The sequence below is a fragment of the Ixodes scapularis genome, unplaced genomic scaffold (genome assembly GCF_016920785.2).
Source record: "Ixodes scapularis isolate PalLabHiFi unplaced genomic scaffold, ASM1692078v2 PGA_scaffold9__187_contigs__length_104089568, whole genome shotgun sequence".
Taxonomy (NCBI): domain Eukaryota; kingdom Metazoa; phylum Arthropoda; class Arachnida; order Ixodida; family Ixodidae; genus Ixodes; species Ixodes scapularis.
The window spans coordinates 30559450-30586086 of NW_024609884.1; the positions used below are offsets into that span (position 1 = coordinate 30559450).

The following is a 26637-nucleotide window of genomic DNA, read 5'->3' on the forward strand; positions in this document are numbered from 1 at the left end:
CCCCTATAGTTCCCGCACAGAGTGCATAGGACTTTCGACTACGTTTTTCCTTCGCTACACACTAAAAAAAAAAAAAAAAAAATGGTATCGCTTTATACCTTTCCCAAAACTTCATTTCGACGTACAGCGCCCCAGAGTCGAACAGATCAGCCCCAAATTTTACGAGGGGCTTGATATCGGTGCGATACAACTTTTTAAATAGCTAAAGTACGTATCAGAGACCACAGAAAGAAAACACTGAGTTTTTGCAGTAGGGCCAAGAAACCCTGATTATCTTTTTAGTAGTCAGTAACACATACATTAGCTATTTTAACAAGTTGTACCACACGGCTATCAAGCCCCTCGTAAAATTTGGGGCCGTCTGTTGAACTATAGGGCGCTGTACGTGGAATTGAAGTTTTGGGGTGTATAATATGGGACAAAGGGTATAAGAGTACACCCTTTTTTTCTGAGAGTGTAGAACAAGTTTGTGAGCGCCACACGGCAGCAAATACGGTTTACAGTTTATCTCCCCCTAGCCCTAAACGACGCTTTGACGCATGAGCGCACTATACGCAACAATAGCTATCGAAAGAAACCTTTCAATGGGTCCGCGTCGCTGGAAGCAAGTCACTCACCAGAGCGACATATAGAGTTGAGCAGCGTAACCGCTGTATTTTCGTACGCGCTCCTACTGCGGCCAACGCTGAATCACTAAGCCATATCAGATTGCTCCGGCCACTCAGACATTCTCAAAACTTGGGTCTCGACGCTGCTAGTTTGCTGGGTTCCGCACAGTCCGTTCCATGGACTGCAAGTCCCCGACCGCAGCCCACAGTCTAAAAAAAAAGCCTGTGCGTCTGCTTTCTCGCACAACACTCGGAACGCCAATCACCGCAACTTACGAAGGCAGCTCAGCGAGTGACGATGCCGAAACATATGTTTAGACCAGAAAACGCAGTCTGAGGTGTGACATTAGCAATGCAAGCGTGGCGTTTTGCATTGCTTAATGTCGCAACTCAGACTGAGGTTTTTGGTCTAAACATATGTTTCGGCATCGTCACTCGCTGAGCTCCCCCGTAAGTTGCGGTGATTGGCTCTCCGAGTGCTGTGCGTGAAAGTAGACGCACAAACATTTTTTTAGAGTGTCAGGAAGGTGATTCATATCCATAGGGGTGGTGACAAATCCAGCCCAAGAAATTATCGACCAATTTCCTTAAGAAGTGTCCCTTGCTAAATTTGAGAGCACATAATCTATTTGCATCTCGTTAATTTTCTTAATTCCCATAGATTCTTTTCTCCTGCTCAACATGGCTTTAGAAAACTGTTCTCGTGCGAAACTCAGCTATTAACACTTACGCATAAACTTCACGCTTCCCTCAATCGTTCCTCTCAGGTTGACTGCATATTTTAGATCTCTCTAAATCATTTGACAAGGTTTCACATAGGCTCTTTTTGTATAAACTCAGTAAACTGAACATTGACTCTCATGTTTTGACTTGGATCAACGCTTTTATAACTAACCGTTTTCAATTTGTTCATGTTAATGGGATTAACTCGCACCCCTCTCCTGTGACTTCTGGTGTCCCCCAGGGTTCAGTACTCGGCCTTCTTTTGTTTTTAATATATATTAATGACCTTCCTTCGTATATTTCATCCTCAGTTGGTCTCTTCGCAGACGATTGTGTCATCTATTCTGAAGTAACTAATGATTTTGACGTTCTCGCACTCCATTCTGACCTTGACAGTATTTCTCGTTGGTGTGATAAATGGTAAATGGAACTCAATATTAACAAGTGCAAATCTATGAGAGTATCACGTCAAAATAACACCTGTTCCTCGTTCCATATAAGAACTGTTGAGCTGGAATCCGCGTCCTCATATAAATATCTTGGTGTTCATATCACTAACAACCTTTCATGAAATATTCATATTGAATATATAATTAAAAACGCTAACCGTATGTTAGGCTTTCTAAAAAGGAACTTCTCTCTTGCCCCACTGTCCTTAAAACTACTTCTTTACAAATCATTGGTCCGCAGTAAACTTGAGTATTCTTCCGCTATCTGCGACCCGGGCTTGCGTTATCATTAGAAGCTACTCAAAACCGTTCTGTTCGATTCTGATCGCACATCTAGCGTAACAGCAATGAAAACTACCCCAAGCTTGCCTGACCTCTCCCTACGTAGAAAAATATCTGGTCTATGTTTGTTTCATAAATTGACCACCATAATGCAAATCTTCGTCAGAATCTTTTAACACAACCATCATACGTCTCATTACGTTTCGACCATCAAGATAAAGTTGGCATCCCTCAGTGTCGCACCTCAAGCTTTCTTCAGTTTTTCGTACCCATGACATCGAGGACTGGAATCGCCTTCGCGAACCTGTTGCCAGCATAGCCGAGAGTGCCGGATTCAGAGTTGCACTTTACGAATATATTTTTGATTTTGGTTGACAGTGTTTTATTTTAACAATGTTCTGTTTTTGTTTTTTTTTTTGTTTACCTGCCTAATTACTGTTTGTCTTTGTGAGCAATTAGATGTGTGTGTCCACTCCCCTCTATAATGCCTTCCGGCCCTGAGGGAGTAAATAAATAAATAAATAAATAAACCAGTTATCTGAAGCATTATTCGAAATCACAGAAAACGCTTTTCCGTCTTCCACAAATGTTTAAACAGTTCGCGACAGAGCAAAGCAATATTACATGAGCTTCCTAAATTCTAATCTAATGCTGAGGAAGTCGCACTTCTTCAGCATTATATTAGTCGCTATAATGCTATATATATATATGCTATATTAGTCTCTATAATGCCCCTGTCGCTACATAAATAACATTCGAACGGTGGCACATGCGGCGTACTTCACTTTGCACAGGTGCAACGATCACAATCATATGCATGATCTATCCGCTGCAGGATTAAGCGCACGTTCGCGGTGAATAAATACGCACAACGAAATGGCTTTGTCGTTTTACGCGCATTGCGCGCTCGCCCTTCATGCACACTCTAAGTGAACTGATCTGCTTGCACCAGGAAGAAGAGGGGTTTCGGGAATGTTCACCCCGCGGAAAACTGCTGAGAGGCTGCATCACCATGCTCTGCTACCGCTGCGCGAAATGCTCACGCATTTCTCCGATAATCAGCGTGGCGGCAGCAGCGATTTGGGTCCATTTTTTTTTCTTGCGCCATCATTCACTTATTAGCTTACAACACAGTGCCGTCTCTCAGACTGACACACAATGGTTGTATATATTTAAAAAATTAATCAGATCGGGGGAATTACTAATACATCTTAAGGCCATAACCCCCCATTACCCGTCAAAAAATATATTGTACTTGTTTTATTGCAACGCGCTTTAATTGAAGAAAACCTCACATGGTTTCGACTAATAAAGACTAAAGTACACCTATTTTCTCTAAGTTTGTGTGACGTAACAATATCCACCATAAGGAGACAAGCGCCTGTACCAGGGGGAACCTGTCCGCGGTAATGCAGTCAAGTACGCTAGCATATTCTCTAATGTTTCTCAATTGCCACAGAAACAGTTGTCCTGGAGCCAAGGACTCACAAGTGATTTTTCGTACCATAGGCGTGCTTGTGTCGGGACCTCTATGCCATTTAAATCACAATCACAATGCGCCAGCAAAAAGCATGATATCAGGAGGCGGGAGCACAAGTGGGGCTACTCGTGACGAGTGTTATGGATGGAAAAATAAAGAAGGCAGTCGTAGGAACAGAACCAATAAAAGGGTTTACAAAAACTGCCCCGCCAATGAGAGGCAGAGGTTTCGTTGTCGTAGAACGCGATGCTTCAGGAATGCATTTATTTCGCGAGTAGCACGCACGCTCGCGTAATGAAACGTGTAACGTAAATATATATATGGGACACAATTCAAGCCTCGGAGTTGAGGGAAAAATATATATAGACTCGCCTTCTTAACAAAAAAAAAAAAAAAAAAAAAAACTCAAGCCGAAAACATTGCGTCTCATTTTCCATAACCTTCGCGCTATGGGGGTGCCTCTATTCAGCTTGAACACCTGGTTCATTTTTAACACAGAGTGGGGTATACTTAGGGTTCCGTGTTTTCGGATAAATCCGAAAAAAATCCGAGAAACACTCACCCGCAAATTTTCCATCAATTCGGATTTATCCGAAGAACACAAAAATTTGAGGTCACTACAATAAAATAAAAAAAGCAAAGAAAAAAAAAACGGTGTTTTAAGAATAAACTTTGTAAGATCACACGGTCAGTGGTCTTGAGGAAATACAACTTCAGCTTCCTTTCAAATCTCGAACCACTGACAAAAGGGTGCTTGCCTTTTCGCTCGTCAAGGTTCCTTCGAAAGAACGGGTCACGAACTCTGAGAAACACCCTCCGAATTTCGCGAGAAATAAACTTCAAAAGCACGGAACCCTAGTTATATTATATGGCAGGCACCTAACATGGTTCGTGTAACCAGCCTGCAGGGACGGAAGTGGATAAGCCGACTGGCAGTCGAACACTGACGCAGCGCTCGACTCCTCACTCGGTGGACACCAGTGCCAGCCGAACCTCTTCCTCGAGGACATCCGTGTTACTCTCGGCGGGGGGAAAACATCACGCCTCCAGACATTCTCCGGAAAACGAACGCGCTCCAAACCTCCCCGAAAAAGAAGGAGAAAAAAAAAAAGACATAAAACGCGAAACAAAGCGACAATAAAGTAAAAACAAACAAACAATCAAAACACACTACGTTTGATGTGTCCCCTTTGCCGCAACAGGTTGATGCATAGCCTCCTCTATACTCAAAAAGCCTGGCAGTTCGACGACGGAGCCACAGAGTGCCCGGTCGCAGATTTGGAGAGCAAGGATCTGGTGGCACAGAGCATTTCTGGGGGAACCTGGACGTCAGCCCACAGATTTTGCAGCGGTCAGTATCCGAAACATGGTTTTCAAACCCGACGAGAAAAGAAACGGCAGCGCGAGGAACGCGAGAAGCACGAGCGGACATTGCATCACTCGGGACAAGTGTGTTTCGGCGTCTCACCGCAGCGGGGCGCCCTTCACGTGGCTCTCCTCTCATCCGTTGTCTGCCTCTCTACCTTTCAATTTCGTCGGCCGCTTCTCGTGGCGATCTGCCAGGCTTTGTCAGTATAGAGGAGGCTATGGTCGAGTTAGTTCGAGTGTTTGGTTCTATTTTGTCACGAGCTGGCGCCAGCGCTCTCATCGGCGTTTTTCCCGCTTGCTCCATCTGCGTCTCACACTTCCACAGGCTCCGAGAAAATCGCACAGCAACACATCACGTTCTGTGTGACCACTGCCTTTGCCACGCTAGTGCGGTAGAGGGGCGACTTTTGGCCTCAGCATCCCTCAGTCCCCGACGGCAAATTATTTTGACCCATTCAAACACACCAAGCGGCCAAGGTCGATGAAATTTAGATTTGCATATATTTGCCTGAACTTGCTGATATTTGCACCCTAATTGCGAAGTGAAAACGTCATAGTAATATGACTGTGACCGCACGGATTTATTGATTTGTTTAGTACCAGAAACGTTTCACACTATTGGTTACAACAATAGCTGGATCTCGATACCATCCCTAAGATTGTGCGACATTCACTTCTTGCTCCTTATGGCGCCGGCTCTCCAGCAAGAGCCTCAAAAAATTTATTCTTGCCGAAGAAATGCAGTTGTTTTATTCCACGAAGAATTACAGACGTGAATAATAGAATAATTATTTATATTAATTAGAACCTCAGGAACGCGTGCGTTTAATTCCTAGTCCCGGCATGCATGAATGCGACTTGAAACAAGAAATCCGTCATTGTCTTCATATATGGGAAGTTATATTGATGGTGACACGTTGAAATTAATCTTAAAACAATCATCAACTTGTTCGTTACGAGAGAAATGAACACTACATAAAAATTAATCTAGACTCAGTGAATAATGTCGTGCTTCTCGCCACTATCACGCTGCATATGTTATTAATAAATAAAAGAAAAATTATAAGAAAAAGAGTTTTGGCGAACCACTTTTGCTACACGAAGAAAGAAACGCTTCCACGTATTGTTCGTAGGGGAACTGATTAGAAAACTGAAAGGCCGTACGTGAGATATTTGCTTCTCTTCCGGAATTCATAACCTCGATCACCACCCGACCTGTGAAACGCAGCACCTTTCGAACTTTAAACAACACCCGGAACGTTAACGCTAGAGCAATATATAACCCCAACTTTAATTTCGAGGCACGGGCTGAAAATTAGAATCGATACTTTCGGAACGTCCAAACTTCGGTAATTATAAAATCCGGCGAGGTCCGTCCTTACACACAGCATTGTGATTAGTTGAGAGAAGGCATTAATACACACAGTCCGTACGTCACGGTAAATTTATTTTATTGTTCCTTACAAATCGTAAAACATTTTTATTATTATTTTTTTTTTTTAAATTTCGTTGCTCTTTTCGATTAAGCGTTGTACCTTATTCTTAATCCTCAAACTGCATTACTATTGGTGTTCTCGTTCGTAAACTATCCAGCTTCCAATTTTTTATCCAAATCTAATTCATGCCTTGTATTGTCGGGATTTCTCGACATCAGCGTCGTGATTACTTGATACGTGATTGTTTCATTTTTTTTTTTCACTCGTGCGTAGCTATATAGTTACTGACATTTGAAAAAACGTAGGTGCGGTTTAATCTGCTCACGCTTCTTGCCTCGTGATTGGTTCTCATGCGTTCTTATCGGCTAAGGCCGCCATCTGATTGGCTGCAGAGCAAGAATAAGCAGCTTTTGATTCGCCACGCCCTGCGTTTCTTATGACGCCTGTGACTCCATCTGCTCTCGAATAACACCCTAACCTTACGAAAGCAGCTCACAGTATGCATAGAAAATGTTTTCTCTCCACACAAGTCCCCATCGTGGTTTTTCTTTTCGTTCATCTCTTTTTTGTTTGTCTGGCTCCCGGTATTAAAGCTACGCTGCCTTTATTCTCGGTAATAGTCTCTTCGCGAACCCGGTGGTCGCTTCATCGACGAGCTCTCGGATCTCTGGGGCAGCAGGCAGTCCCCCCCCCCACCCCCCCCCCCCCCCTCCCCCCCAGCCACGCGTGGCTCACTCGACTCCTTGGACGAGCCTCAAGCTGCGTCCGAGGCCAGAAGCGGGGGGAGAAATCAATGGTGCCTTCTGCGTCAACGACCGCGCCGATAATAGGACGCCGCTGTTCGCGGTCACTGCGTCTGCCCTCGCCGCCCATACTCACGCTTTTCGGCGGTCTCGAGGAGTGCGGCCCCTTTCTTCGTCCCCTTCTCCGCACGTCACGTCGGCGACACTCGACCGTACGCCGGGCCACACTCTGCGAGAGACAAATAGAACCTTATTAAACAAAACAGGAGCGTTCCGACACTTGTTAAGGATAGTAATAAAAAGAAAAAGGAAAACAAAAAAAGCATTGAACGGTATAACTGGGTTCGGCCCCGTCGTCATATTAGTGGCGGCCTAGACGCGCGGCTCCACGAGTGGCGATGAGCTCGCATATTAAAAGACAACTCGGCCCTGGTATGAACGCCTCTCTTTGGCTCTTCTTTTGTTTTGTTTTGTCTCCGCCCCCGCCTCGTTTGGTTGAGCGCTCGCTGCTCGTATAGATTTGGATGTTTCTTCTTCTTCTTCGAGATGCTGACTTGAGTCAGCCCGCGTTTTGTTTGATTTCCATCTCTGTGCGCCTTTAGCGCGCTCGAGCGTAGACTAGCGAATATCAGTCGGGCGGGGCCAGCGCTTCGCCGCCGGTCTGTTTACTTCAGCGATCTGCCGTTGCGTCGGTGTTCGCATCGAAGGGAAGAACGGCCCGTATTGAGGCGGACGTGTTTGTGTATGCACTCGGAGAGCACCAGTGATGGCCACGCCGTGGTGAGGGCGGCCTGGCGCGAGCTTCCCGGTGCCTCGTGCTCGCCGCGCTCATTCGAGCGGAGGCGCTCGCTTCGTTGGGCGAATTAGTATCGTCGGCAAGACCGGGTGAAACACCCCAGCAAAGCCTCGAAACGAAACACGGGAACGCTGCGATTGCGACTGCACCGTGTTCCGCCGTTCGGGCGACGGAGGCAATGTTAGAGCCTCGCGCTAATATTACAGTGAAGAAATAATCGAACCGTGGCTGAATCAACAGTCGGGGCAGTGTATAGGCAGCAGAAGAGCTCGACGGGGTATGAAAACGAATGGAGTTTATCGCTCAACAGTAAGGTCGATATACAGGCAGTTAAAAGAAAATCGTGTCGGTGAACAAACGTAGACTGTAGGCGAGTAAATAGTCTCGTGCACTCCGTGTCTCCCTACCTCCCTTTTCCGGCGTTATTTGTTGTTTCTGCTTTATCGCGACTGCAGTAAATATACGCCTCTGCTTTCAAGCCTGTTCTTCTAGGTTCTTTTTTTATTATATGGCTTGGTTCTCGGTGCCGCCACCAGTAGAATCGAAAGGTTTCCATAACTGGTGGAAGTGCAGCGCAGAACGCGAAGGTGGTTTTGCATGTTCTTCGTGTTTCCGCGAGCTGATCGAAGTTAGCCTCCAGAAGTTGGTGGCAAAAGCAGCAGCTCTCTTCGATTTCAGGCAGACAACCTCCTAGCTAGAGGCTCTGCGGGGAGTATGGCACATCGTCTGGTCAGTCGAGGTCGATTGTTCTCGTTCGGAAAACAAACTTGAAACATTGTGACAGAGCCAAAATCTGTCCTCCTAACTAACATTTATACGGGATTTTTGTAGTCTAAGACGAACAATACATAAACTATATATAAATTATAACAGCCAGTGAGAAAGAAGACATGACAAAAATAAGAGATGAAAAAGACGAGAATGGGGACTGAAGGATACTTGAAATATGCAAATTTCACGACCTATAGGGGGTGCACTGGCGCCTATAAAAATGGCTGTCATCCGGATTACGGTCGTAGAACAGCAGTACGAGGCTAGGTCTGCAATGCATAAGTAATCCTAGTTTTGCTATATAAGAGCAGTATTAGAGCATTACTTTATTTTTTCACGCCAGGAAGGCGTAGGCGAGCACATTTATTGTGAAGCCAGTCGTCCAGGAGCTAGGGCGCGCGATTCTCGCACAGCGGTACCCCCATCTCTAAAAGTTGCGAATAGGAGGACTAAAATAGGACGACCTGTGTTAACTGCAACATTTGGGGCCCTATGTTGCGCTTTTTGGACTCCGACGGCGACTAGGGAGAAGGAAGTGACGTCAACGACACAGCAAACGCAGTTTGGATGTTGACAGAAGAAAAGAAAATCAACATCCAATCTGCGTTTGCTGCGTTGTTGACGTCACTTCCTTCTCCCTAGCTAGTAGCCGTGGGAGTCCAAAAAGCGCAACATAGAGCCCCTGGTAGCAGGGGTGGGATCATTGCCTATGAATACCCGATCGCGAGCGGCTGCCGCAGAGGCAAGTGAGGATGCAACGGCTTCTGCATTGACCAAGATCACAGAGGGGTCGTTATGTCGACTAGCTGAAAGCAATGCAGCCGGTTCCACCAACCTGCTGGAAGCCTTCGATGGTCGTTTGGCAAGCCTTCTTGCTCAAGTGGAAACCCCAGTGGATCAGCGAGTCATCACCGTTAATTAACGAGTGGATAATACTCTTCAATGAATAGAGTCCAGATTGCGGCGCATGGAGCTGCATGCTTCCCTTGAGGCGCCAAGAGAAGACTCGAGCAACAACGGAAGTTGTTGCTTGACCCTTCTCTTGGAAGCATCCCTTGAAAGTGTTTCGCTGGCGCTGGCTAAGGGCGGAAATGCGGCGGACGCAGCCGTCTTTAGCTCTATTGGGGCAACCCAAGGACGTTTAAATAGGGCAGGACCCGGCATGACGTCATATCCAACGACGCCTGAAAAAGAACCCAATCCCAGACTGCCTCGCGCACGAACGCGCTCTCATCCAAACTAAATTCAACCAAGCTCCCATCGTCTGCTCTCCGCTCGGTCGTTAGGTTTAGGCTTCGTCTGCTCGCTGTCGCGGCTGGCTTTGGATTCGGTCGACGCACCAAAAGATGTTTCGATGCGAACCCGCATTCTCATGACGGCAGAGTAAAACCAACACCTTCTGGAAACAGGGCTGGTACGGCTTTCTCAACCCGCGGTGCCATTCTCAGCGTTCGTGTGTACGACGACTGACACGCAATCGCTTTCCAAAGCCGCGCAATGACGACTCGTTGTAGACGACACTCCTGGCGTGGTGCCGAGAGAGTTCGCTGCGCATCGACTTCCTACTGGTCAGGCAAGTGTTGGGCTCCAAATCTCGTCTGTTCGACACCGATTCAGTGGACACCGCCATGAAATTAAGGGGTAAACACCAGCGTTCCCACGGCAATGCCATGTCAACGAGGGTTGTTTGCCCCAAAAATCAATGGCGGCACCGATTGACGAGCTCCCCATTGGTTGAGAAGAGTTTGTGGCTGCGCCTACTTCCGCTTCACCTCGCTCCGCACGATGGACATTAGGACGCCACCTCCTGCCCATTATAACCTCCTTGGGGCGAACAGTTAACTGAGGTAGGCCAGCTAAGTTGAACTCAATGATCGTTGGCGGCTTAATGACAGTTGGCGCCGCCGTGTAACTCCGGCCGATCGCGATTGAGTTGACTGTTGTTGTCTTAATGACAGTTAAGAAAGCTAGTGTAATTAGGGCATAAGAGCGTGGGGATCCAGGATGGTTTCTCGTTTTATTTAGATGTTTACACTCTGCTAGTTCAGAATCCGAGTGCCAACAGAACATTGGCACTCGTAGTAGTCCCCTCTTTTTCACGGTTCTTCTTCCTGCAGGAGGCTAAAGAAGCCTTCAACAGGAAGGCTTTACCGCTGAAGGCTGTGATAAAGGCAGGGATCACCTTTAGCAGAGGTAGCATCCAATCCTGCAGAATCTACGCATCCCAATCTGTCAGGCTTCTCCCCACACACACTATCGGTAGGCCCCCACGAAGGTCCGAAGCAAATGTATACCCTCATAAGCCTTTTTTTCTACCCAATATTTGCGATCCTGCGCTACAAAATGCATGGACTTCGTAGGATAGAAGCGGTTCGACTATGCTTTTCTTCTTCCCCTTTGGCATGCCTCAGACCGCAACGCGAGCCCCGGTCCGCAGGTAATAGAGTTTTAGTATTGCGTATAGAAGCAAACGCCAGAGCTATGCGCTTGCGTTACTGTTGTGTGCCCATGCTGCGCATGCGCCTCGTTACCATATGCCAATCCGAGACCGCAGTTTGGGCTCCGCGCACGCGCAATGTCCAATTTGCAACGCTAACGCAAACGCACAGTTCTTCTGTTCGCTCATATGGGTGATACTAAAACACACTAATTTCTTTCCCCGTTGCGTCCGCTGTTAGTGTGCCAGTTCTGTCTCAGAGGAATTCCGGAAATATCACCATCTTTCTTTTCCCCGATGTCGACGCTGCTGCAGGTGGCGCATTAAACGTCGTCGTGAGGAGAGAAGAAAAAGCACTAAAGGCTAAAATAAACTGGCGTTCAATCTGCATGATTCTTTTGAAAAAAATAAAACGGCATCTGGGCATGCCCCCCCACCCCCAACACACACACACGCACACACACACACACACACACACACACACAGACACACACACACACACACACACACACACAGACACACACACACACACACACACACACACACACGCAAACGCAAACGCACACGCACACGCACACGCGCACACACACACGCACACACACGCACGCACGCACGCCTTTCCCTCCCTCATTTCTTTTCGTTTGTTTTTTCATAACATGTGTCTCGCACCGCTGAGTTTGTCGGACAAAATGAAAGCAGTAAAGTTCCACGTTTTGTAGCTTCTTGTCCCTGTCCTTGTACTTTTCGGGCTCTTTTCAAACTTGAACGATGGACCGACCCACATCAGTAACCACGTCGAAACCAGGCGCCGCCCGAGCTCCAAATAGCCTCGCGGCGCTCGTCCGCAGTCTTGCGGTAAGCGTGCGCGCGTGTCACTGCGGACGTTCTGCGTGTCCATCTGAGGAGTCCCACTGCGGAAGGCAGCCAGCTCATAGCGCGACGAGGCACCGCCAAACGCAAATAAGGCGAGGACAGAATCGCTAGATTGTGCTCATTCCACGCGTGCATAAATGATGACCGAAGAGCCCGCACCGCCTGCAGCCTGTCCCGCGCTAACGCTTCACGGCGTACGCGCAAAGCGCCCAAAAAGTGCGAGAGGAATGTGTGTTGAGCGCGCGAGTCTTGCTGCGACTTTTTCTTTTTTCTCTCGCGAGATCGACGCAAGCCTGGCGTAATATTCGTCCCAGCGGTCCCTAATTCAGCCAGTGTTGCATGTGATGTGCGCCGAGGGCCACACGATACCCCTCGCCTTTCTGGAAGTCAGGTTTCCGGACTTTCTTTTCTTGCTCATTGCCCTTCTTGTGACTTTTATTATAGGTTTTTGTTTTTTTCTATTTTCTTTTCACGGCTCGTATCTGAAAGTCGAGGTGTCTCGGCGCATTTACGAGGCCCGCGACTTTGACGCAGCCTCCGCCGAGCGCCTGCCCCGATCGCTGTCATCGGCAGAATGGATCATTCGCGTCGTCAGCGGTCCCTGGCCCCCGTTCGGCCTCGCGCGAAGCGCTCCCGGAAATTCGGGTATATGTGCTTGCGGGAAGTCCGAGGGTGGGCGCCCAGCGACATCGCCGCTTTCCTGCCCCAAAGGGCCGGGCCGTACTGATAACAGCGGTGATCGCTGGACTGCGTGCACGTTGATTTACGCAGCGAAGGCGCCGACACCGCGTGGATGATATTTTGGCCCCTGCGTGTTTTTCTGTATTTCGTCCTGAGCTTTGCTCGCAGTTCCAGAAGGTGCGAGATCGGCATTCGTCTATACCGCACGCATGCAGCGAAGAAAAGGTTTCCGATGGAATCATTTTATAAAAATAACCTGGCACGAGTCAGGGCGCAGTAATAAGCGAATACACACAAATACCTACACACAAACGAACGCTGGAAGGTCGGGACGCAGTATCTGCGCTTGATTGGATTAGCCGGCGATAACAACCGAACGAAAGGGCAATTAATGTGTTTCGGCGCTCCTTCATCTGCCCCATTGGGTTGCAGCAGCAGCGACGTCGTTCTTAATTACAAGTTCCAGGCGTTGTTTTCGCTCGCCTGTTTTTCATCCTCGACGCTTTTCGCTACAAAGGTAACGCTACAAACGCAGCTCCCACGCGAACGGGTCTCGCAGCGAGCACCCTAAAGCAGGAATCTCTCCAACGAGCTTCGGTGGAAAGGGATCGACTGAGCAGGTCACTGTCCAGATGACACCGTGAAAGCTTAGCTTATTATATTACGAACCCCATTTTCGATCCCTAAGAAAGTTCAGCCAAGGGCCTTTGCTTGCCAGCTCCACCAGCCTCATCGAAAGCAATACCGATCGAGTGGGCAGCGTGAGCTGGGCGGGCGGACGGGAGCGAGGCCGCCTGTTTTTGTCTTGCGGGGCGTCCGGCGGGTTAATAGGGCCGAGTCACGCACGGAAGCCTCGAGGAGCGCACGTAGGGACGCGACCTTCAAGTCATGCAGCCATTACGGTCAAGGGGCCGTGTATTGCAGAGTCCACAAGACTCCGTGGAACGCGTTCCGGTTCTCTCGGGTGGGTCCCAAATTAGAAGCTACGAGGCGCCCGGAAAGATCTCTTCAGACAAGGCGCCAGGGGGCGCGCAGTGAATCTTTGAATCGCAGCTTACTGGTCTGTCTGCTTTGTCTGCTAGAGTCACTGAGGGCTGGAAAAAAAAAAAAACGTCGGGGCTCGTGGATGTTTATATCCACTCTTCTTGTTTCCCGATTGTTCTTCAGCGTTCTTATCGGCTAGCGCCGCAACCTCATTGGCTGTGGATGGAGCGATAATCGGATGCTTGGGGCTCGCCACACCCTGCGTTCCTTAAGCTGTCAGCGACCTCTACGAGCCCACACTCTAAAAAAAGCCCGTGCGTCTACTTTCACGCACAACACTCGGAGAGCCAAGCAGCGCAACTTACAGAGGCAGCTCAGCGAATGACGATGCCGAAACATATGTTTAGACCAAAAAACGCAGTCTGAGTTGTGACATTAAGCAATGCAAGTGTGACGTGTTGCATTGCTTAATGTAACAACTCAGACTGCGTTTTTTGGTCTAAACATATGCTTCGGCATCGTCATTGGCTGAGCTGCCTCCGTAAGTTGCGCTGCTTGGCTCTCCGAGTGTTGTGCATGAAAGTAGACGCACAGACTTTTTTTAGAGCGCAGCCTCTCGAAGTTTGCCCGTGCGTGCTCTGCGGCCCGGCCCGCACTTCTTACCGGAGGCCGGGCCGCTGCCTGCGCTGCGCCGCCATGGAGAGTGCTTCTCTGGTGGAGTTCCTTGGAACTACGCCGCGCGAGAGCCAATGAGAGCCTCGTTCCTTGAAACTTTGACGCGCGCCAGCCAAGGGGAGCCTATCCGTCAGATTTCTGCTACAGACGACAAGCTCGCACAATTAGGACAAAAGAAGGTGCCGTTTAGCGCGGCTTCAAAATCTGATCACGTCGGTTCGCTCCATAGGACAGTTAATGCTTTCGCATTAAAATTGAAGTTACTAGCGAGACAGCGAGGCTGATCGAGAGCCCATTCAGCTCAGGGAAGCGGCGGCGGCGTCTGGGGAGTCCTCACTTTGGGGTGTGCCGGGCTTCAGCCATATACAGATGGCGAAACCGAAACTTCTCGCCACTTCTTGCTTCGTGATGGGTTCTTGGACGTTCTTGTCTGCTAATGCGGCAATCTGATTGACGGCGGAGCGATAATCAGATGGACTCACGAGTCACCACGGAGTGCGTTTTAATGCGAAAGCATTAATGTCCCATGGAGCGAACCGACGTCATCAGATTTTGAAGCCGCGCCAAACGGCACCTTCTCCTGCCCCAATGGAGCGAAGCCTGTCGTTTGTAGCAGAAATCTGATCGATAGGCTCCCGTTAGCTGGTGCGCATTATAGTTTCAAGCAGACTTGTGCTTGTTACTTGAAAAATGTAATGGATAACAATTACAAATTAACGAGCCTCAAATGTCATGGATTACCTATACAAACTACTTTCGCGAAAAAAGTAACGAATTACTTTACTCGTTACGTTACAAATTACTTTCCCCGTACACTTATCCAGAAAACAATAGAAACAATTTTGATATTTATCAAAAATGTTCTCCAACACTCTTTTTCATTTCTCATATGCCCGTATTATGGTATTCCTCGTAAAAATAAAGTATTGTATTTAAGAGAAAGAGTGCAGATGCACTCCGTTCACCCGTAAACTGACAAGGCACCGAAAGCTGCAACCACACCCGCCATCCCGCTTGCTTACTGCCTCCGGAAATGATCCCCGGAATTGTGCAGACAAAGCTAGCGTTGCGCATGCTCAGTAGCAGCGTCTACCTCCGACGAGATTCGTAGCTAAAAAAGCGATCTACGAAAGCCCCCTTTTGACTCGGGTGTTTCGCCTGTTAGTCACAAGAAAAGAAAAACTTGGTTCTAACGTTACAATGTATAGCCAATGCAGAATACAGGCGTCTAAGCTCACCTCGATTTGTTTGCGTAGATTAGAGTTTGCTGTTCTTGCTGATGACAATGTGTGTTTTTTCGGCAAGCAAAGTATGCAATGAAACTTTAAGTTTCCGTCCTCCTTAAAGGGGCCCTGCAAGGACTTTTTTACTGGTTTTTAATTTGCACCGAACCTGAGCGCACTGAACGTAGTAACTTAGGTAAACTTTTCTTTTCTCGAAGTTCCCATTAGTTTAAAAGTTATAGGCAAATTAAAATTACAAAAACAAGCAAAAAGTAACCTCCATCATGACGTCCTTGGTTGCTTGAGAGTGGCCGTGAACTAGAGGAGGTGTAGTGACCTTATTGAGCGCTCACGGCTGCCGCACTCCGTGTCGACGGCGCGAGAGGGCGCCACTAAAGCATGTTCTGGATAGGCTGTATGCAGCGGGCAGCCAGAGCGGCTCTCATTGCATTTGCTGCGCGATTGAATACTAATTCGGCATAACACTTCATTGCGCACAAACGACAGCAAACACGGGGTAAAGATCATCAGTTCAGAATGGGAGCCACTATGCGCTGCCATACCGCGAAATGGAAAAACCGCAAGACAAAGCTTTTCGCCGAAGGCCTTCGGAACGCTTGAAGCCGGTCGGATCCTCCTGTCCATACGACTGCAGCGCCGCCGCGTACATCCGGGACCTTTCCGTGTCGGCGCCTGATCCCACTACTCCTTTTTAGTACGCGCCGCCTTTTCCACCACTTGGAGGCGGGTATGTCGACGGGTCATTTCTTGTCTCCGTCTTTTATGAACTGCGTTCGTTTCTTTTCTGGTCTAAAATGCTGAACAAAAACTACTTTTATAAATAATTGAAACGGTACTCGCCACTTATATTTTGTATTTCGACTAAAAAGAAGCTTTTAGCGGCTCTGACCAGTAGTAAGCCCAGGACCAAAGACGTCACATTTTGCGTGCTTTCGGTACCGCGGGTCGCTCTCGTTCGGTGGAAGAGCTAGGTTTCCGCGTCTTCCGGTTAAAATATGAGGCACTGATATTTAGTTACTCTCTCCGTGCCCGCTGGCTTGCCCGAACCCCAAGAGACGTGGAAACCGCAAAAAAGGTAGACGCTTAAATATGATTGCAGGGCCCCTTTAAAGCCCTAAATTTTGAACATCTCATTAAAAGGTGGCCCTGCGGACGACGGACACTCCATGACCGAAAACTCGATCAGTCAGAGAAAAAGTGACATTTCATCGGTGCTCACTTTCATACCAATATTTGTGGAGGCAAGAGGAGGGAGAGCATAGAGAGCGAGAGAAGTGGTGACCTTCGGTCTCACAAAACAAAAGAGGATCACACCACTTTTACGCGTTCTTTCTCTCTCTCTCTCTCTCTCTCTCCGTCAGCATTCCTCAGATGACCTAACCCCCCCCCCCCCCCTTTATGTAAAGTGAGGAGTGGACTTGACCACCATGCCCAGACAAGTAAACCAAAAGAAGTACCATCCGTAACCCTCAAAGACGATGCTCTCAGCCTCGCACCGGGCGCTTTTCAGCCGTGCTTCAAGAGCGTACTAGAATAAACTTGCGTACATCAAAGACAAAGAGAATTCAACCCCCTCGCGCGAGGCTACTTCGTCTGTTACGCGAGTTGTGAACCCGCGAATTGAGGGGGTACGGACCCGCGTTTGATGTCTATGCAGGTGGCGGAAGACATCGAGGAAGTTGGAAAGGGGAAATGGTATAAAAGACAAAAACAAATAAACACGAACAGCTTTCTTCTCTTCAGAAGAAGAAAACCACGATGGAAGGCGACAGAGAGCCTACTCGGCCTTGTCTTACTTTATCTTTGTATTTCGTATATTAATACATGCTTTGCCCGTTTTTCTAGAGGTTCTAGTGACCTATCATACAAAAAATCGTGTTTTCTTTTCGGCTATTCTTTCCTTCCTGATGTTTTCTATTTTGTTGAACTTGGTCTCTTTAAACTGGCTGAATGTTCCGCTCGCTTTGCTACAGTTACTGTAGTATTCTCATATTTTTATAAAGTAACAAGTAATTAAAGTAATCCGTTACCAATATTTTGTAGCGAAATTACATTACAAATTACTTAAAAAATAACGTGGCACTTACAAAATTGCTTTAAAAAGTAACAGATTACAAGTAATCCGTTACTTGTAACATATTATTTCCCCAGCCTGGTTTCAAGGAACGAGGCTCTCATTGGCTCTCGCGCGGCGTAGTTCCAAGGAACGCCACCAGAGTAGCCCTTTCCATGGCAGCGCAGCGGCCCGGCTGCCGGTAAAAGATGCGGGCCTGGCCGCAGAGCCCTCACGGGCGAACTCCGGAGAGGCTGCACGGCCGAGCTCAGCGCGGCGCGGCCACTTCACGAGTGCGCGTGCTCGGCCGTCGGCCGTTGCCTCGGCAGTAGCGAAGCGTGCCCACGCCAGTACGCCGCAGGCGAACTAAGGAAGCGGGAGAACGACATTCGTGCCTTCGCATTCACAACTTATAAGAAGTGCTTAGGTATACCCGAATATTTTTTTTAATCTCTCAGGGACTATAGATAAACCAATTAGCTGCAAACAGTTGTTAATCATCAGGCTAAAAACTGTTTGCAACCACTCCGAGGCCCTGCGAGGCCTCGGAATGGTTGCCGATATTTCGTTAAAAATTAATTTTTTTTTTAATTTTTTAGCGAAACGTTTGTTTTTGCTCTGAGCTTTCGGTGACATTCCTTTGGAGGTAATCCTACTATCTTCACATACCACGTGCTTTGTTTTAATCCAGAATGCATTCTTGGGCTGCTTTGACCTCTGGCCTAAATATAGCGGGTAAGTCTGCGGAGTATGTCAATTGTAAGTACGCTTGTCTTTGTGGTCACGACCAAGCTGCATTAGATGTTATCAATTGTCGAATGCCACTTCAGTCCTCATCGAACTAAACCCGTTAGCGCTAACAGAGCTTAGGCGCTTTCTCACATTTTGCTCATACACGTGTTTGACGAACACACACGTTTACCACGTACGTTGTTGTGCCTCGTGGACACATTCAACCACACTGGCGACCTTGATGATATCTTTTTTGTTGTCAAAGAAGCAAAGGGAAACCGGAATTTGCGTGTTCGTGCTGACTGTGTTGCGCTCCGTATACACAATAATTTTTCGAACCAACCGCACACACCAAACGCGCATGACTGGCGTAATCTCCAGGCGTCATATCCGACACCAGCGAGACCGTATTTTGCCTAGTTCGAGCTGAACCTTTGAGCGGCCCTGTCAAGACACGAAGAGGTCCAAACGCCTTGAAGAGTATACAGTGCCGGCGGCGACGCTCGACTCACTGATAAGTGCGCCGGCTACGGGGCATCTGCAAACAATGAAGATCGATCGCCACTTGGCCGCTTCGAGAGGCAGCCCCGACGTCGACGTCGTCATCGTCCTCCCCCGCGGCCCAAAAAAACAAGAGAAGCCATCGTCGACGCCTAGCGTGCTATCTGCCCGTACGGAGGACATAATCGTGCCGGCAGGCCCCCCGGCTCGGATCTCTGAAACCGAGCACGTGATGTCTCGGCGCTACCCTGGAGTGAGGCTCCCGTACACGGCAAACGTGTTCCGGACACCTGCAGCTCTTCTTTCTCGGGATGCGAGAGAAACTGCTGCGGATCGGTTGATATCGACGAAATCAGTCGGTTGGAGCAAGAAGTCCGAAACTACGCAACTCGGTTTTCAACGACCGTCCTGGAGTTCCGCGTCTTCTTGGAATATAGGAAGAAAGGAGTGTCCATCTGTTTAATGGCGCAAAGGAGATCAATATTTGCTTCGTAATTGTGGAAACGTATTGCAGTTGAATGGGTGATTTGGGTTCAAGTACGCAAAAACCGGTGCAACTCCAATCCCTCTGTTGATGTTTTCTTCTCTTTTTTTTTCATCTCTTTTGCGCAGGACAAGTTTGCTTTGAACCGATAAATACACTCCAACCATCCCACAACCTCTCGTTTCCAGCAGCTTGTTTATGTCACGAGCGTCAAGCCAAGAATGAAAGAACAGGTCCTTAATTTCAACACGTGTGTTTCTTCTGTTTCCCCCGAAAGCGTGCCACTGGTCCGCCGCTCTGCGCTGCGAGTACACGGGGACAGCGCAGACCAGATCACCAGCAGAAGTTTTAGGAATACAGAAATAGTGCTATTGTGCTGGAGCGTTTCCGACCTTTCCACGCCGAAAATTCGCGACCGTTCATCACCGGCACCATGTTTCGTTTTCTTCCAACATTAAGGCTGAGCAACTTGAATCAGCGTAACAACACCTAGGACCTGTTTTAAAAAAAAAAAAAAAAAAAAAAAAAAAAAAAAAAAAAAAAACATGCAATTGTTTATACTATGTTCGAGATTTACGATCTTTAAGGCGTGAAGCGTGACACATACACAAATCGCGCGAGCAGACAGCTTTTGGTGGCTGCCACCGCTGCACGCGTATAGTATATGAAGTGAGGGGCTCGGCTCGAAGCCTTCGCCACAGTTTTTGTTCAAGTGGCACGAGATATAATGCACAATGTTGATTAACAATAAATTTTATTTTTGCTGCACAGTTTAGAAGAAAAAAAAATATTAAGAAGGTTTTTTTATACATCCGGCCCTGCTCTCGACTTTTTGTGAGTGTTTTGTTGATCTTGTTGACCTAAGGGTAAGCCCTCGCCGCCCCTCAGCCATTTGTTGTTATAGTTGTGACATCAAACAATGCAAAACGTCACGTTTGCATTGTTAAATGTGGCAACTCAGACTGCGTGTTTTGGTCTAAACATATGCTTCGGCATCGTCATTCGCCGAGCTGCCTCCGTAAGTTGCGGTCATTGGTTCTCCAAATGTTGTGCGGCAAAGCGGATGCACGGGCTTTTTTTAGAGTGTATATACTTGCTCTAGCCGAGAGTTGAGGAAGATAACAACGACATAACACAACCGCGAAACTGCAAGTAAACGAAGGACGACATACGAACACAGAGAGAACTCTCTCTGTGTGTGTGTGTGTGTGTGTGTGTGTGTGTGTGTGTGTGTGTGTGTGTGTGTGTGTGTGTGTGTGTGTGTGTGTGTGTGTGTGTGTGTGTGTGTGTGTCGTCCTTTGGCTATACCTGCAGTGTTGCGTTGTGTCAAATCTTCACCAGCTCTTTTGTGGCCTGTCTTTTTGTTCAATAATAACGATGCTCGTTTTACAGCCATAGCTGTTACAGGCTCTTCTCACGGCTAGAAATGACGTCCGTTGATGGTGTAGTAGGGTGTAGGGCGTCCGTCGTCGATATCGTCAAATGCTCGAAAAGGACCACCCGCCGCCGCGGTGTTGTAACGATGTTTCTTTAATACGTTCCGCGACAATTTGATACAGGAATCATGTATGAATTATGCCTATACTCTTTTCTGAACAACCCCCCCCCCCCCCCCCCCCAGAAATAATGAATTGTAGACAGGATTTTATGACAGTCAGGAAAACTCTGTCATATCTGTCATATATCTCTTTAACTTGATGATGGGCGCACCACGATGCGTTCCTGCCGTCTCGCCTAGCCCGAATCTCGCTTTGGGTCAGGTTTTGTCACGCTACGACTTTCTTTCCTGAGAACAGGAACGATGATGGCATTACGGCTAGAGCCATGACTGCCGCGAGCTTACGCCGTCTTCTTTAGCCCCGTCTCTGTCGTTTCTAAACGAACCGTAATCGCCATGCTGGCAAGAACCGAAATTTCTCCTTACCGTAGCGTCAGAAGATTCAAATAAGAAAAGGTGCCGCCCAAACTTGGTGTAAAACTTTTGTTTACACTCAAGGCTGGTTCACACAGCACCGTTTTCTAACGGCATGTTACATTACGAAAGTTTACGTATAACAAGTCACCGGGACATCTGTGCTGCATACTAAGCTTGGCTATACCACTTCAAGGAGACAGCCTGGCGGCACGTGACGTGCGAGACACGAATGTTTCGGTAACTTCTATACTTAACGTAACGAAACGGTGCTCTGTGAACAGGCCTTTAGTCCGAGCGCAGCCGACGTTCCTAATCAAGCAGCGCCAAAAGTTGCTTCGTCATGGCGCTCGTCGTCTTTGGGCATTTTGCTATGAGCGAGTAGCGCAGAACGCGCCTTTCTAGGCCACTTGCCGGCTAACGAAACGCGCGCGCGTGTTGCGCTACTCACTGCGCTCGACGACGGAGTATAACGGAGCCCATAGTGTGAAACGGGGTATTCGCGACTCCAACCGTGTATAGGCGGCGCCACTCGTCTTCCAAAATGGCGCGGTTACAGGGGGGTGTCGGAGATGCGCGCTGGTATACCAGTTGCTGAGCCTGTCAAGCGTGCTGGCTTCACTGAACGACACAAATTATTTCCGCTTACATGAGGAAGCTAGGGTGGTATGTGCGCAGGTTACGTCTTTATCCTGAAGACAAAGAAAAAAATTGTTTAGCGTAATATTTACGTCAGGGGGCGCGTTTTCATTCGGGAACGAAACCAAAACTAACTTCTAGTTTGGATTAATGTCTCGTTACAGGCGTAAATTTCGGTTGAGCTTAACATATTGTTTGCGGAAACTTTTTTTGTGTGATTTGCGTGTCTGGTCCGGGCACTTGAAAATATTTTTGTGAGTTCCGTGCTCAACGCAGGCACTTTCGTACGCCTCAGGGATAACATACGATATTGCATTTGTCGAAAAAAACAACAACAACAACAACAAAATAACAGCATTGTTATCTGTGTGGTATTGTGGCTTTCCCTCACTCAAATAATTGCCTTGTGAAATAATGACCTGCGGGCCATTTAACGGGTTTTTGGTCATTTAGAAGATTCGTTGCTTTAGCATTATTCCCAGCACAAGAGTAACAGAATCGATCCGAATTTTACAAAATATCATCACGGCTGATGAGTTTAGAATATGTTCACGAAACGCATAAATTAAGAAACGCTGTTCTCACCACAAAATCCCCAAAACAGAATCCGAGTCACAGAACAGAACTGTGTGTGTGTGTGTATGTGTGTGTGCGTGTGCGTGTGTGTGTGCGCGCGCGTGCGTGCGTGCGTGCGTGCGTGCGTGCGTGCGTGCGTGTGCGTGCGTGCGTGCGTGTGTGTGTGTGTTGCTGTGTGTGTGTGTGTGTGTGTGTGTGTTTGCGCGCGTGCAATTGCGCGTGCGTGCGCGTATGTGTGTCTCTGTGTTTAAAAAAAACTGAAAAGAAAAAAATGTTTTCTTTAAACAGTCTGGTTGGGACACGCGTGTAAACAATTATTTTTACACGAAAAAGAATGTAGAGCAATATTGACGGCGCAAGATTTTTTTTAAATTCTGCGCGCCCACGGCGTCACGGAATTGCCATACACTCTTTCCACGTCAACGAGATGGCCAAGCCAACCCACCTCTCCTCTACGTGCCCGAAATACCGAGAGAGAAAACAAGTGGAAAGGAGGTGACTACCGACTAAACCGTGTCTCGTGCCGTCAATATTGGTCTAATATTTTTTTTTCCACGTAAAATTAATTTCTTGGCACGCGTGTCCCAATCAGGTTTTTGTGTATTTTTTTCTTTCATTAGCCTTTTAAGGCAACGCGTGACACGTATGACTTTATATTACATCCAGTGTTTATGTCTATCTTGATAACGATGGCATAGTTTTTCCTACGCTAAAAAGAAAACGAAATGAAACCTCTCTGTAAAGACCATTATCGTTAAATGGCGTATTTTTGTGATTGTTGCTTTTATTGGAGGCCTCCATTACTACATTTTGTATATTAATAATAATAATACGATTAAGATATTTTAATAAGTAGTTTTTCAAACTCCAATATAATTTGTTGCTTATGATCTAACTTCAAACGCGCGAAAAATTATGGAAATCCAGAGTTGGCAAATTATCATCACTGGTGCCAATTGCAGCAGTCTTCATTAACAAGTTATACAATAAAAATAGCATAACATCAATTAAAACATTCTAGCTAGTCTGAGAAATCCACGTAAAGTGACATTAATTGTAGGTAAAGCGTATTGGGTGCTATCAAAGGCTTGACGTTTGACAATCTGCAAAACTTCCGAAATCGCCGTCAATCACTCTAAAACAAATATCCCAAAAAAGACCAAAAAAAAAAAGTATTATAAACTTTCTAGAATCCTTATTTTGTTTAATTTTTACGCGCTCTTGCTTTGCCAACCTTAGCCTTTCCAGTTCGAAGGAACGGCTACCCGCTTGCACGTCTGCTCATTGCAGCACGTTTCGTTGGCTTTGGAGACCGGTGAAGCAGTAGCGAGTCTCAGTATTGCGTATGCGAGCGAACACAAACACAGCGTGTTCACGTTCGCGTTGCGTGTCCCACACTGCGCGTGCGCGGAGCCCAAAATTGCGGCCTTGGATTGGCGCATGGCAACGACGAACATGTGCAGCGTAGCACGCTACCCTAACGCAAACCCGCAGCACTTGCGTTTGGTTCTATTACTCTCTAGTAATGTGCAAAACCATACCGGCAGAAGCACTACATTGGGACAGTGAAGAGTGTTGTCTGCATTCAGAAATCACTGTTCGCGAGCAGTTCCGCCGTGCCTGCTGAGCAGGAGAACCGGGGGACCCTCACTAGAGCACTTCCCGTACCCGCCGCGAGAGGGCGAGCGATGAGCTGGAGACGCGAATAGCAGTACTAGTCGGGAGCGACTCGCGTAGCGTTGATGGTGATGTAAACAGCGCAGCTTCGCGGCACGTTTTCATTAGCTCCTCAGATAGCGATCGAGCACGCGAGAGGGACGGAGGGGGAATAGCTCTCGCCATGTATTGCACGAGTCAATTATCTACGGAAACCTGCCTCGCTGTGTACGGGTGGTGATGTTCGCTTCGTCTGGTCGGCGCTCTTGAGGTCTTGTTCACCTTTCGGTTGACTAGTCATGCGACAACAGTGATGTTTTCACGAGTCCTTTTATTGAGTCACGCGCATCCTGTTAAATGGGGCGAAATAGACGAACCAACTGGGGCGGACCACAGGAAACACGCTACACAAAACATCCATTAAATAGCACATTGTAATCAACATAAGCGCACCTACGTAGTAAAACAGACTCATGATGGAGCCGACGTGGTTAAGCGCTACATAATCGGGCATTTGCACATGACCACTGTTGGTGCAGTCAAGATCTAACTTCGCGATCGAAATCGGCTGGTAACGTGCTATAAGATGCTATAGTGCATGTTTCTGGACATTGTCACTCTAGAAATCCCTGTGCGTGTACGTACCCGCAAAACACTCGAAGAGCCAATCTCTGCGATCTAGGAAATCCGCTCAGCCAATGATTGATGCGGAACATCCGTTTAGACCTAAAAATGAAGTCTGCGCAGTGACATTACGCAATGCAAAGCGCATGCTTGCATCGCGTGACAGCCGCAGCGCAGACCTAATTTTAAGGTCTAAACAGATGTTCTGCCTCATCATTCGCTGAGCTGATTTCGCAGATCGCAGAGATTGGCTCTTCGAGTGTTTTGCGGATAAGCAGACGCGTAGGGGTTTTTAAGAGAGTAGTTAATAAAAAACACGAGGCATCAAAAAGTCGCACGAGATCTTTATTAATTATTATAACTAATATATCGAAACACGGTATGAACGAGGTTGCTCTAAGGCTCCGTTTACATAAAAGCTTGTAAACTGCTAATTAAAAAAATTGAGAAGCCTCTAGATGCTTCTTCTTTCATGAAAAAACTTTAAGAATAAAGCGCAAAAGGTCATATTACAAGGCGCGCGTCGGCGATCTTCCCATAGAATCTTTGAGGTCTGCACAAAGGAGAGCGCAAAAACGAATCGCGGGGAACAAAGCTTGTGACATTTTTTTAGACCCACCTCCGTCTTTTTCTAAGAGACACTTAAACTCCATCTGACAGTTTTTACTCGGACATAAAAAAAGAGGATGAACTGAAAGTACTCTTTGGCTTTTAGTTCGCGACTTGTGCGACGGCTTGTCGGTTCTCGTGGGAGATATATCAAATCCCTGAAAACGGGTCAGGTTTTTTTCTTGCCACCGCACCTCTTTGTCGCGCTGCTTCGCTCCTGATTTTGAACGGGGCAGGCGTCTTTCGATGCAATAAACAGGAGCATAAGAGGAAACAAAAAGAAAAGGCTGAAAAAACAACGAGTGAAGAGAAAGAACATCAACAAAACGCTCGATTCGGCAGCGTACAAAGAATTAACGAAGCATGGCTCTATAGGTGTTAGTGCTTACTTTTAGGCGCTCTGGATACGCTTTGATTGGTTAAACAATGCACACGCAGCAAGAAATAAATAACGCAAAACAACAACGAAACTATGAGTCCTGTTCGTCGTGTTTTATATGCGATTCTAAAACACGTAAAAAAAGCAGAGAAAAAAAGAAAAGAAGACAACAACATGAAGCAGCATAAGGGAACGAATAAAAGTAGTATTTCCGTAACTTGAGAGACTCATGCACAACAGCCATTTCTTTTTTTTGCACCGAGCGGCAAAAACACGAATAGAACGAGAGAAAAGCTCGACCGGGCGAGACATCCAAAAAAGGGGACAGCAAAGATCACCGAGAAAGACGAGCGCCAAGCGCGCCAAGCCGCTCCATTGTCCGTCGGCGCCGGGTTCTAGCGCTGAGCGTGTTTGGAACGTAGATTTGCGTTAGAGTCCAGGTTTGGAAACCCAGTGCCGGTGGGCGGCCCCGGGCAGCGAAGGAAGAAAAGGGGCACAGATTGGGTCGGCAAAAATACAACTTGCGGGAGGCAGTTTGAATTTTGGGAGCTTCTGCTTTCTGTCTGCGTCGCCCCGTTTCCTTCCCGTCCAGTCGGCTTCCGCCACTTCTATTGCGTCGCGACTGCGGGCGTAGGCACAGGCAACGCAGGTCGGCGCCATGCGGGAAGGGGGCTGGCGCCATCGCAGACACAAAGGCTGCGCGCGCGAAACGGCGACGGCCGACGCAGCCTGCTCCGCTCTGCAGCAGCGCAATCGAGAGCAAAACGGCGACGGCCGACGCAGCCTGCTCCGCTCTGCAGCAGCGCAATCGAGAGCACACGCAAACGGAATTTGCAGCGGGGATTTTTGTCCCTCTGACTTCTTTTGGAGCTACAGCGCAATTTGCCCGTTTTCCTTCGTTCGCATTCGACTCGGGGCTCCG

General features: G+C 47.7%; 1 protein-coding gene across 1 annotated transcript in view; it reads right to left on the bottom strand.

Moving 5' to 3' along the window:
• LOC115321873 overlaps positions 1–26637 on the bottom strand; it is a 276363-nt gene that overhangs the window by 151896 nt on the left and 97830 nt on the right. Inside the window, exon 2 of the mRNA XM_040223407.2 lies at positions 7226–7318. The gene's annotated coding sequence lies outside the window, so the exon portion shown is untranslated. The remainder of the gene's footprint in view (positions 1–7225; positions 7319–26637) is intronic.